Raw genomic sequence first — 11,038 nt, forward strand, 5'->3', positions numbered from 1 at the left:
AGCAGCCTCGTTTAAAGGACCAGCTGGACATCCTGGTGAGGATACAGCAACCTGGAGCACGACCGCCTGTCACGGCGCAATCGCCTTCAAGTCCACGTGGGAAGGGTACCGATACGGTTTAAGCAAGCAAACGTAGAACACTGGGTGTGTGTGCAGCTTGCTAGGAAGGTTAAGCGTATAAGCTAGGTCCTTCTTGGCCACGACCGTAAATGGTCCAATAAAGCACAGGCGCAATTTGGTCTTAAAGACCGTGGAAACGAAGTTGGTAGGTAGATTTTAAGCGTTTAATAAAGCTCGGTCTCCGACCATATAAAGAATTAATACAGCTTCTGCCTTTGGTATCTGCTTGTTCTTTTTGTTTGCCTTGGCTATCAGTCATCGTATCCCTTACATGTTCTAAGACACTTATCGCGTCGCGAGAAACTCGCTTACTTGTTTCCGAAGGTAATAGGGCTGATATTAGCAAGCCTATCGGCTAATTCTCCCCCACCAAGCCCTGAACCACGCAGTGGTACCGTTAATGGAACGCGCGGGTGGGTAAGACCGTTTATATAAAACGGAGTATAGCCTGTAGAGGCATGAACATCGTTATTTAACGCAAACTCCACCACTGGGAGCATTGAGCTCCAGCGCTTTGGTGTCTGAGCACGCACGCTACGTAAAACGTCTTCAATGACGCGATTGACACGTTCAGTTTGACCATCGGTCTGCGGATGGTCCGCAGTGGACATGTCTAATCTGGTGCCAAGCACTCGGAAAATTGATTTCCAGAATTTACCCGTGAAATGGGGGTCCCTATCAGAGACAATTGCCACTGGCAAATCATGTTGTCGAAACACGCGATCAATAAACAGCTTAGCTGTACCCTCTCCATTAATGGAATTCGGCACAGCCGCTAAGTGAGCCATTTTGCCCAATCGGTCAACAAAGACCACTTTACAGGAGTTACCGGCTGAATCTTTCGGTAGACCGAAAACAAAATCCATACTAATGGACTCCCAGCAACCTGTGGGGACGGAAAGACTCGCCCGTGGCGCAGCAGCATGCGCCGAGGGTTTAACCCGTTGGCAAGTTTCGCATGTGCGAACATATGTGCTGATCCGTTTATTCATATCACATTGATTTTACATGGACCAGTATAAAGTTTGGGCCACCAATAATTCTGGCTCATAGAGCCGTAGGTCTTTTCTTTACCGAGATGACCACCAAGGACAGTATCGTGTGCCTCAGAGAGAATTCGGTACTTCAAATCCTCATCATGAGGAACAACGACACGAGGAGGGTCCGCGATGTCTGTGCAATAAAGCAACAGGTTGTTATCGATAGAAAATCGATGTAACCTTGCACGCAAACGTGCCGGTGATTTAATACCCGAACCCGAGTTCTTTAAGGCTCGTAGCAGAGCAACACACCGTTCATCCTTGGCGTAAGCCGAACGGATTAATTCAGTTATAGGCGACATGATAGTCGTTATATGAGAAAGCTCATATTACGGCCCGCGTGATAACGCATTGGCCAAAGCATTTTGCTTGCCAAGTTTATACTTCACCTCGAAGTTGTATTCCGCGAAAAAGGATAGCCATCGGACGATTCTCTGTGAGAGATGGGGCGACTTAGTCGCCGTGCGTAATGACGCGTGATCTGTATATATCACAAACGGCTTAGAGCCGAGCAGATGAACTCTGAATTTGACGAGAGCATACTTCATAGCAAGTAACTCTTTGTCATGAACTGGGTAATTCTTTTCGGCAGCTTTAGGCTGTCTAGACTCGAACGCAATAACACGTTCATGCCCATCAACATCTGTTTGTAACAGAGTACTGCCAATGGCAAAATCTGATGCGTAACAGACGACACTGAAAGGCTAATTTGGGTTTGGCAGTGCTAGAATCGGAGCATGGATAAGACTATCCTTAACTGCTCGAAAGCATTATTTTCGGTGCTAGCCCAGCACCATTCTGTATCCTTTTCGAGGAGATTAGATAATGGCCTAGCCATATCAGCGTAATTTTCGCTATGTGTGTGTAAATAATTGGCGAGACCCAACCACTTACGCATATCCTCAAATTTCTCATGGGGTTTTTGGACTATGATTTAGTAGATTTGAATTAAAAAATATTTTATATGAAAATCATATTTTATATAAGTTCTTAGGAACTGGCCAATCTACTATGGCTTTTACCTTAGCGGGATCCGCTCTAAGGCCTCGCTTTCCAATAAAGCATCCTGAAAAAGGAATTTTGTCTGCGCCATAAATGCATTGGCATACAATTTGTTTGTGCGCATGCACTCGAGCACTGCTCGCAAATGGTCTAAATGGTTTTCCATATCCACCGACCCTGCTCCGCACGACTATGGACAAAAACGTCATCGAAATAAATCTGTGCATAAACTCAATGAGGGCGAAACAGTTGCGTCACTAGACGATTAAATGTTGTTGGGGCATTGAAAAGCCCTTGTGGCATAACCAGCCACTCCCACAACATGCCGCTTGGGGTGCTAACCGCTGTAAGCGGGATATCGCTAGCTCGCATGAGCAATTGGTAGTAACCATCGACTAAGTCCAATGCACTGAACATTGTACATCCCACCATATTGTATTGAAGAACATCCTTTCTAGGAATGGGAGTTTGTGCTGGTATAGTGACAGCATTAAGCTTATTATAAGCATGTACAATGCGCCACTTACCGTTTCGCTTTTTGACAGAAAATGCTGGTGTCGAATGAGGAGATTTGTTCTCTCGTACCAGTCCAGCCTCGTGCTTAGCACGGAAGAAATTGTTAATGACGTCGCGCTGCTCCCTTGGTAAAGGCCATTGTCTTGTGGCACAGTATTTGGTTCCCGGAAACATGTCAACTTCATGACGAACACCTCTATCCGAAGATAAACAGGAGGTGGATTATTACACACCATATCTTGGAATTCCTTAATCAAGAAAAAAAAGGTATCCGTAGGATCTTTATGGATCGATGACCCATTTCGCGCAATAAGTGCAGCTTTTCTGTCATCCAGGACAGCTTCGTCTAGCAGTGACGATGAATTTAACTCAATTGTTGATCGAATGACCACCATCTCAAATAAGTCGCCAGCCTTTAAGGCTCGGCCGCACTCATTAATAGACATTTCGTTTAGCCCCAAAGAGCATGTAACGAAAGGAATGCCGCATGGCTAATTTCCTCTCAATGTTACCGGTTACACCATTTACAAGCGTATGTAATTGCTCACTCTTATCACTTTGTGAGGGTATACACGCTTCGTGTCCATCCTGTCTTGGAGTGGAGAAAATATGCCTCTTAGAGGCCGGGACATTCACGTCCCCGGATTTTTTAGCCTGTATTGGTTCTATACAAGACATTGTTTCTAATTTGACATCCGACAAGGAGTTACGTAACTCAACTTTCATATCCAGCGAACGTTTACGTGTCGCTTCACGCGCATTAGAAGGGTTTGACCCAAAATGCCCTGGCGAACCGCCAATAGTGTCACTATTGACACTCAGTATGGTGCCACCTCGGCCGACCACACTCGATGGACTTGGACATACCACTCCACGTATCCCAAGGATATCGCACCCTTGATGATTCGGCCTTAGGGCAACAATGCTTTCAGCATTCAGTGAATCGTTATTACTACGAGTGTCACTCGACAGAGTACGTGCCGTTCCAGTTATTTCTGCTGAGTCGAGCTCAAAATTATTTTTTTAACATTAGAGTATATTATCTCAAGCATGCCAATGTCTAAAACACTGACAGACTCATTCAATAATCCGCGCCAATAGCACTTTTGTTGCCTAGCAAAGTTGGCTTCATGACTCTCCAAAACTTTGCTAGGAACATTGCGCGTGGCGCCTAAGGTCTTAGACCTCCAATCGATGCATGGCTCATGGTGTTCTCACCAGGCCATACCAAGGATGATATCATATCTCGAATCCAAATCAAGGACGAGACAGCGTTCCATACTGTCAAAGTCCAGAAACTTTATACCTAAGTTCAATGGAACTTCGGGACAGTGACACGAGTTCTAGTCGCTAAGCAAACAGTGATTGTATACCTTCATGCGCTGTAAGCGCCTCAACGTATTGTTGACTTCCTTCAAGGGAAACGCGTCGAGCATATTGCAAGACGCTCCTGAGTCAATTAAAATTGACCATCGCTAATTAAAGCCCTTTACAGTCGCTTGAGCGGCTAGAAAGCCAGGCTTGTACTCTCCCTCGTGCCATTAAAGCACCGAGCTAATTGGGGATAGGTTCTGTTAATTCTCACCTCCTAATGGTTCAACAGAGCCTAGGTCTTCCCCAGTAGGGCGCACCGCACCGACTGGGTATCGACGTTTTCCCGCACCGTACCAGATCTCGTGTATAGGTTGGAGTTGGAGCTCTTTCGAGCTTTACGCGAATTTCGTTGGGGGCAGGCCAGACGTAAATGGTTCGTGCTTCCGCACATATAACATCTACGGATGGTCTTGTGCTGTTCCAAACCTTAAAGAGCCTTTTTCCTTTATCAACGAGGCCTAAATCCATGGGCTCTGCTCTATTAGACGGAACCCATGTGCTCAAAGAGCTTGTTCAAAAACAGGCGTGCTAATGCGAGCAGACGTAAAGTCGAACTCGGCGCGTAGCGCTATGGCAACTGCCTCTTCGAAAGTAGCAGGATGAGATCGGAATAATTCCGTCCGGTCAACGCCCTCATTGAGACCCCTCATAAAGACTGTTACTACAATTGCTTCTTGCACCGGGTCTTGATGCATATATGCAATGAGAGTTCTCAACTCCTGGACGAAGTCCCCAGGGTTCTTTTACCCTATCGAGTCGCTAGGAGCCGAGCTCGCATGCGAAAAGCCTAATCAGGCGGTGCAAAAATGCTCTCATTTGCTGTTTCAGCAAATCCTATGAGGGAAAAGCGTCGTTTATGGACGTGCTGCAAGATAGTGTTCACCCCATGGCTCTACCTCCATTTTTGGAAATGGCCACAGCCACCTTTTGCCGTTATGTTAAGAATAAGGCGGAATCAATGGACATTTCCATCTGCTTCATCCAAAAAGGGAAATTTTCTCCCTCAATTCCATCAAATGTCTTCACATTTACAGTTAGAGGGCGAGCCCTCGACTCTGAGTCAGGTACAGAGATGTACCGGGTTGGTATAGATGCCGCTAAGTGATCCTGTACCTGACCGATCAGGGATGCTCGTACCGCATGAAGGCTGCAAGCCTTGCATACAGGACCTCTGGTCCCTAAGAGATAATAAATTCCACGTGTTCAAGCCCAAATAAGGTGTTGAGCTTGTCATAAGTGGTGCGTTGCGTTTCTGACAATTCTGGAACCTCTTCCATTTTCGTGAGGGTTTAGTCTTGCAAAATTTAGGCGTAGATTGACTACGAGTGCTACCAGGTGTAGCGGAGCTACCTCGCTCTTAAAGTCAGAGGAAGACTTTCAGACTCAGGAATTCACTTAGTTCTATTGAACTGGGTTTAACAACTCAGGGAGTCATACAAGCTATTAAAGCTAAGAAATCGTAGTTCAAGGGATTCAGGGTTTCGTAGAATCAAGTGGCAACTAGTGCCCGAAAAATTTAACTTAGAAAGGCTTCTATCTCTTACAGATCAATGCGCAAGCCTTAGAAAGGCACTTAACGCTTTAAGATCAAAAGAGGAAATGCACTTTATTTAGTTTTTTTAAATCTAAAAACCTTACCCTAGCTATTTAAAAATAGATTTTGGCCGCCAGATTTATATCTGGCGGCGACCACATTTTTATCCATGATAAATGGGATTTAAGTAACTAACTATTTTAAAATTAGATAAAAGGGTAATTTACCCATAAAGTAAATGTACCATAACAACGGTTCTCCAACCGATGTGCACCATTACAAGTATTCTGAAGGCGATGCTCAGGTTGGTGCCACAAGAGAGCTTCAAGAAGTAAAATTCCGCTGAAGATCATCAAAGACCGAAGTCTCGCATTCCGTCAAATTTGTACACGCTAAAGAGTACCATGAGTTGAATCGATTTGGCATTGATAGCATCTTTTGATGAAATCATGCACTTGGCTTCAATACTCGGATAAAACGAGCCGCGGTTTGTCATTCCGGTGAGAAATATCGATATTTAGAATAGTAGCATAATACGATAATCACGCACGTCTATCATCGGAAGTCAGCCGATTTTATATGTATAGGAAAGAGGGGCATATAATGAATTTCTATAAAAAGAGGGGCAGATTAAGAGTTCTGAGTCAAAAGGGGGGTATATCATGAGAGTTCTCTAAATATTATTTCCTATTAGAGGAAAAAAAGTACAAACGTTATCTTTATTTATTTTGACTTGAAAGTTCGAATATTACCAAATTTGGTAATATTGACGCAATAAGATATCAGTTCTATTGTTTGGTTGATTTGAGTTTATATCAATCCCGCCAATCGTTTTTAGACACGATTAGGCGTTGCGCAAGCAGGTGCATTGCATAATTGGTTATTATATATTAAAGTCAGTAGATAGAAGTTCGTTCTGAAAGAAACCTAATTTCTTAATAATTTTACTTTTTACCTTTTTCAATGCCTATAAATTAACCTTTAGTAACTAAGACTGCTTAGCTACTTAAAACCTTCCGTCGTGTACGTGAAGTAGTCGACGCACCCCACCTTCACTGTAATCAAAGGTTGCCCCGTTACATCTGGATACCCGTTTAATGGCCTACAAAGGTTCCATCAAACACGGACATGTTAGATGAAGCATAACGAAGCTTTTCAGCCCCTCAAGAAGGCTATCACGCAACGCGTGAAAGGTCAAGTCATTTAAGTGACCTCGAATGGAGAGCGATCGAACGCATGAGTTCGGTTGTAGGCGGGCTTTCCGTTAGCGACATGTCGTTCGCTCTACAAAGAGACGAGCAGCATGCAGCTATAGCCTAGTTCCATGTAACATGAACTCGACGGGGCCCAAGAGAAATTAGCATTACTTTACCATGAACGCTCTCAACAAGCGAAGGTGTTGAGAAAACAGGGTTCTTAACGGTTAGAACTATTGAAACACCGCATTTACATGGTGCTAGCGGTTCGACGCTTCCACGTCGACCCGAAAGATTGAAGACTGAGATCTCTAGAATTAAAGGAGTCGCCTTCGACTCCCTTTTAAGATGGTTCGTCGAATTACACGACGCCATTGAAGCTCGCCGCATCAATGATGATGCGACGAATGTGAAATTCGACATGTCCAACTTAGCCTGACGTGCCAAATCTTGGGCCTTAGGGCTCAAATTTCACGATCCACTAGGTTTTGAGTCGTAATAGGTCTTTAAGATTCGGCTCAGGCTAACTTTTGACCCACCACGTGTCGAACCAGGGCTCGAGCCGAGGTCCTAAATTTGAAGCAGGGCAAGGGTAATCTTTCCGTTTGTTCCCAACATACACGATACCTTGTGAGTTGTATATTGAGTCATCCATTAGATGCACTAGCGCAGGCGTCTGTGTTTATTAAAGGTCATGCAGACGGTTCTTTTAGGACTCACCTCGTCAAAAAACGGTCGGTTTCTGTAGGTGCGGAACGCCCTACTGATCCAGCAATGTCAAAAGAATTTGCAGGGCTTTTGAGGGAGTTGCTCCTCACACACAAATATTGTGTGTACCCGCCCCAGGTGATGAGGTCAAACTCATCTACGTTGACATTGTAGTGGCAAATAGATTGCCATAGTCGATTGTGGGGGCGGGGCCAAATTTATTCGACGACAATCGCTAGTAGGTAACAGGCTCAAAAATCATTAAGCGCGATATATCTCGAACGAGGTTGACAGTGCGCCTCGCAACAGGCGCACCTGTAATGCTTAGAAACGCGTAGTTGGCATCTACACTGTTAAGTATACACAATGCCATAACAATTTCATTGTACTGGATTATGATGACAATTTAATATCATCCTTGGATTACCATGGCTGATAAAGTACGAGCCATGCATAAATTAGCAGCATTAAGCCGTTTCGATGCCTGCTCTCGTTCATCAGATGGCCATCTGATGAACGTCTTGGAGCTTTCCCAAAGGTGTGGAGGTCTTATAAGCGAGTACGGCCTCACCTGGGGTACGGTCCCCAGCACGACTGCACGAGACCTCATATTAAAAACGCATCACATTGTGGAGTTCGATTCCGACTGCTGTGCATAATCTCATGTAGCTCGAAGTTCGACCACTCGAATAAGTGGGTTGACAGAAACAAAGATGCTTGTTTCGAAAGCAACATCCAAGAAAGTTTATAGCGCCTGTCTATAAGAGACAGTGCAAAGGACCTAGGTCGACTGGAGAGTCGATCGTAGGGGATCTCGCCGTTGTTGCGCAGCCACAGCTAGAGAAATTTCAAGAGGTGAGAAGGATACTCCTAAAATAAAACTTGAAGGTACAAGTCCCCGAAAATCTGCGGGAATAAGTCTCCAGAAAACTGTGGTAAAAGGTTTCCAGGTACCTTTGAAAATAAGTTCCAAAGAGAAAATATGATACATTAAATGTCTAGTAAACAAGAGATCAAGTGAAGGCGCTTATACATTTGATCTGATAGCGCCTCCGAAATTTATTTTGGAGATAACTCAGTAGAACCGAAACGGTTCTTGCGAGGTCTGCGTACTGGCAAAGTCAAGTAGATCTGCGCACTTGTCACAGATGACAATTACGTAGCCGATGTTTGGTCGACAAAATTATTTTTTGAAAAAAATGGGTTCTCAGTAGCTCTTCGATGGACAAAAGTGTCCTCGATGAGAAGACTCGTATTGAATGTTTTGCGTCCCAATCTTGGGAGTCTTTTGAGACAAATTCTTTCTATGGATGTATATCCTGATCCTGTACCGTGCGAATTGCCAAAGATAAAGGCACTTGACACGAATTTGACGTGATTTCAGGTTCAAAAATCTGTGTCATTCAGCAATGGCCATTGCCTCCTGAACATGTATCAGCGATCGACAAATTCTTTGCCGATCGCTTAGCAGCGGCCATGTGAGGGAGTTGACCTCTCCACATAGCTCTACGACACTCTGTGTGCGTAAAACAAAGTAGGATGGCGGATTGCGCGTGCGTTCAAAAACTTAAGCGCTGCAACATTACCGGCTCAATCTCCGAAACCACGAAAAGGCGTAATCATTGATGATTGATATGTCAAAGAGTACTATATTTTTGTCAATTGATCTGATAAATGGATTCTTTCAAATTCGTATGCGTGAACAGGATATCCCATTCACAGCAGTATGCACCTCAAGTTGAAGGCTATGAAAGTGGCTTGTTATATTCACAGGAGCTTAGTAATGCCCCTGCAACAATGAACATATGTGTAATTAATCTGTTGAGATCGATGCGGGAGTTTACACCGAGTTATTTTGATGACGTCTTCGTTAGCAGAGCCATGACCGGAAATTCGGACGTTGAAGTACATCCTACCCACGTCTGAAAGGTTCTAACACTTAAGCGTAAGCATAAGTTGTATGCAAATTTTGAGAAGTGTATACTCGCTGCAAGCGAAAAATATACCACTTCTTAAGTGCATTGTGGTAAACACGGTGTACGCCCTGAGCCTGAATAGACGCAATCATGCCGAAACGACAGTACATCTTTCTTCTGTGTTGAAAATAAATGTAAATAGTCATAGAACGACGATTGGCAGCGTTTCTGTGAGAGTATCAAGCAAAGCTTGTTGCAATCGCCAATATTGATTACGGATCAAGACAGACTATACCATGCGGTTTTGGGATGCCAGCAATTTTGCAATCGGCTGTGCGTCAATGCAATATGACACAGACGGCGTAGAGCACGTCGTCTGCTATCAGTCGCGTAACACAATTATTTAGTGCATGACAAGGAACTCCTTGCCATAAAATATGCACTGGCTAAATTTAGGATTTATCTCTTCGGAGAATAACCCGTTCATTGTTTATACGGACCAAGCATCTTTACGCACGGCCGTAAGCAGTCCACACCTCTCGCAAATAATGGTGAGATGGTTGCTCTTCTTCACGTAGTACAGCTTTTCCGTGGAATATGAAACTAGGACGACTTTAAGTCGTCGCTGATGTTCGTTCACGCCAGCACGATAGACAGACCATTCCATGTGGTCTGTGACGCCAGAGATCTCGCAATTGGCTGTGCGTGCGCTAATGGAATACGATACAGACAGCGCGGAGCGCGTTGTCTGTTACCAATCGCGTCAGCGGCAATTAGCTGAACGCAATTATCCAGTGCATGACAAGGATCGCCTTGCCATATAATATGCACTGGCAAAATTTAGGGTCTAGATAGACCGTTCATCGTATAAACGGACCATGCGTCCTTACGCACGGCCGCAAATAGCCCACATCTCTCGCAAAGAATGGCGAGGTGGCTATCCTTCTTTGCGGATTATAATTTTTTCGTGGAATATAAACCAGGACGACTTAATGTCGGCGCTGATGCGTTATCACGCCGACCCGATTTCGAGTCGGCAGTGCACCCAACAGTGAAAATAATTCCACTGTTGCAACACTCATTACAAGTGTTCCGTCGTCAACTTTGTTTGATGACATAAACAAAGCCTACAAAGAAGATAAAGACCTTCTGCGTTATATAATTATCTACTAAATCCATTTAATAAATCTTTAAAGATCTACCGGCTTTATATTGATCGTTAAAAACCGATCGATACACAACACGCAACGGTTTAATGTACTACCAAGCCGTTGCCGGCGACACTCTACCGACTTCAAGGGATGCCCGAGTCCATAGTATCGGACCGGGATCCACGGTTTACGTCTGGTTTTTGGCGACATATGTTCGAGCTGCTAGGTAGCAAGCTCCACATGTCGACCGCAGATCATCCCCATACCGATGGCCAAACCGAACGTGCCAATCGGGTCGTGGCGGATATCTTGCGCACTATAGCAACTCCCAAAGAGTGGAGCAAGCAATTGCCCTTTGTGGAGTTCGCTATCAATAACAGTATCCACGCCAGTACGGGTGAGACACCGTTTTATCTAAACGGACTGCGCCATCCTCGGACACAAGTCTCGTTTGTGCGCAGCCCGAGTCTTAATGGGGGAG

This window comes from Bremia lactucae, linkage group LG8, assembly GCF_004359215.1.
Source record: "Bremia lactucae strain SF5 linkage group LG8, whole genome shotgun sequence".
Lineage (NCBI taxonomy): Eukaryota > Oomycota > Peronosporomycetes > Peronosporales > Peronosporaceae > Bremia > Bremia lactucae.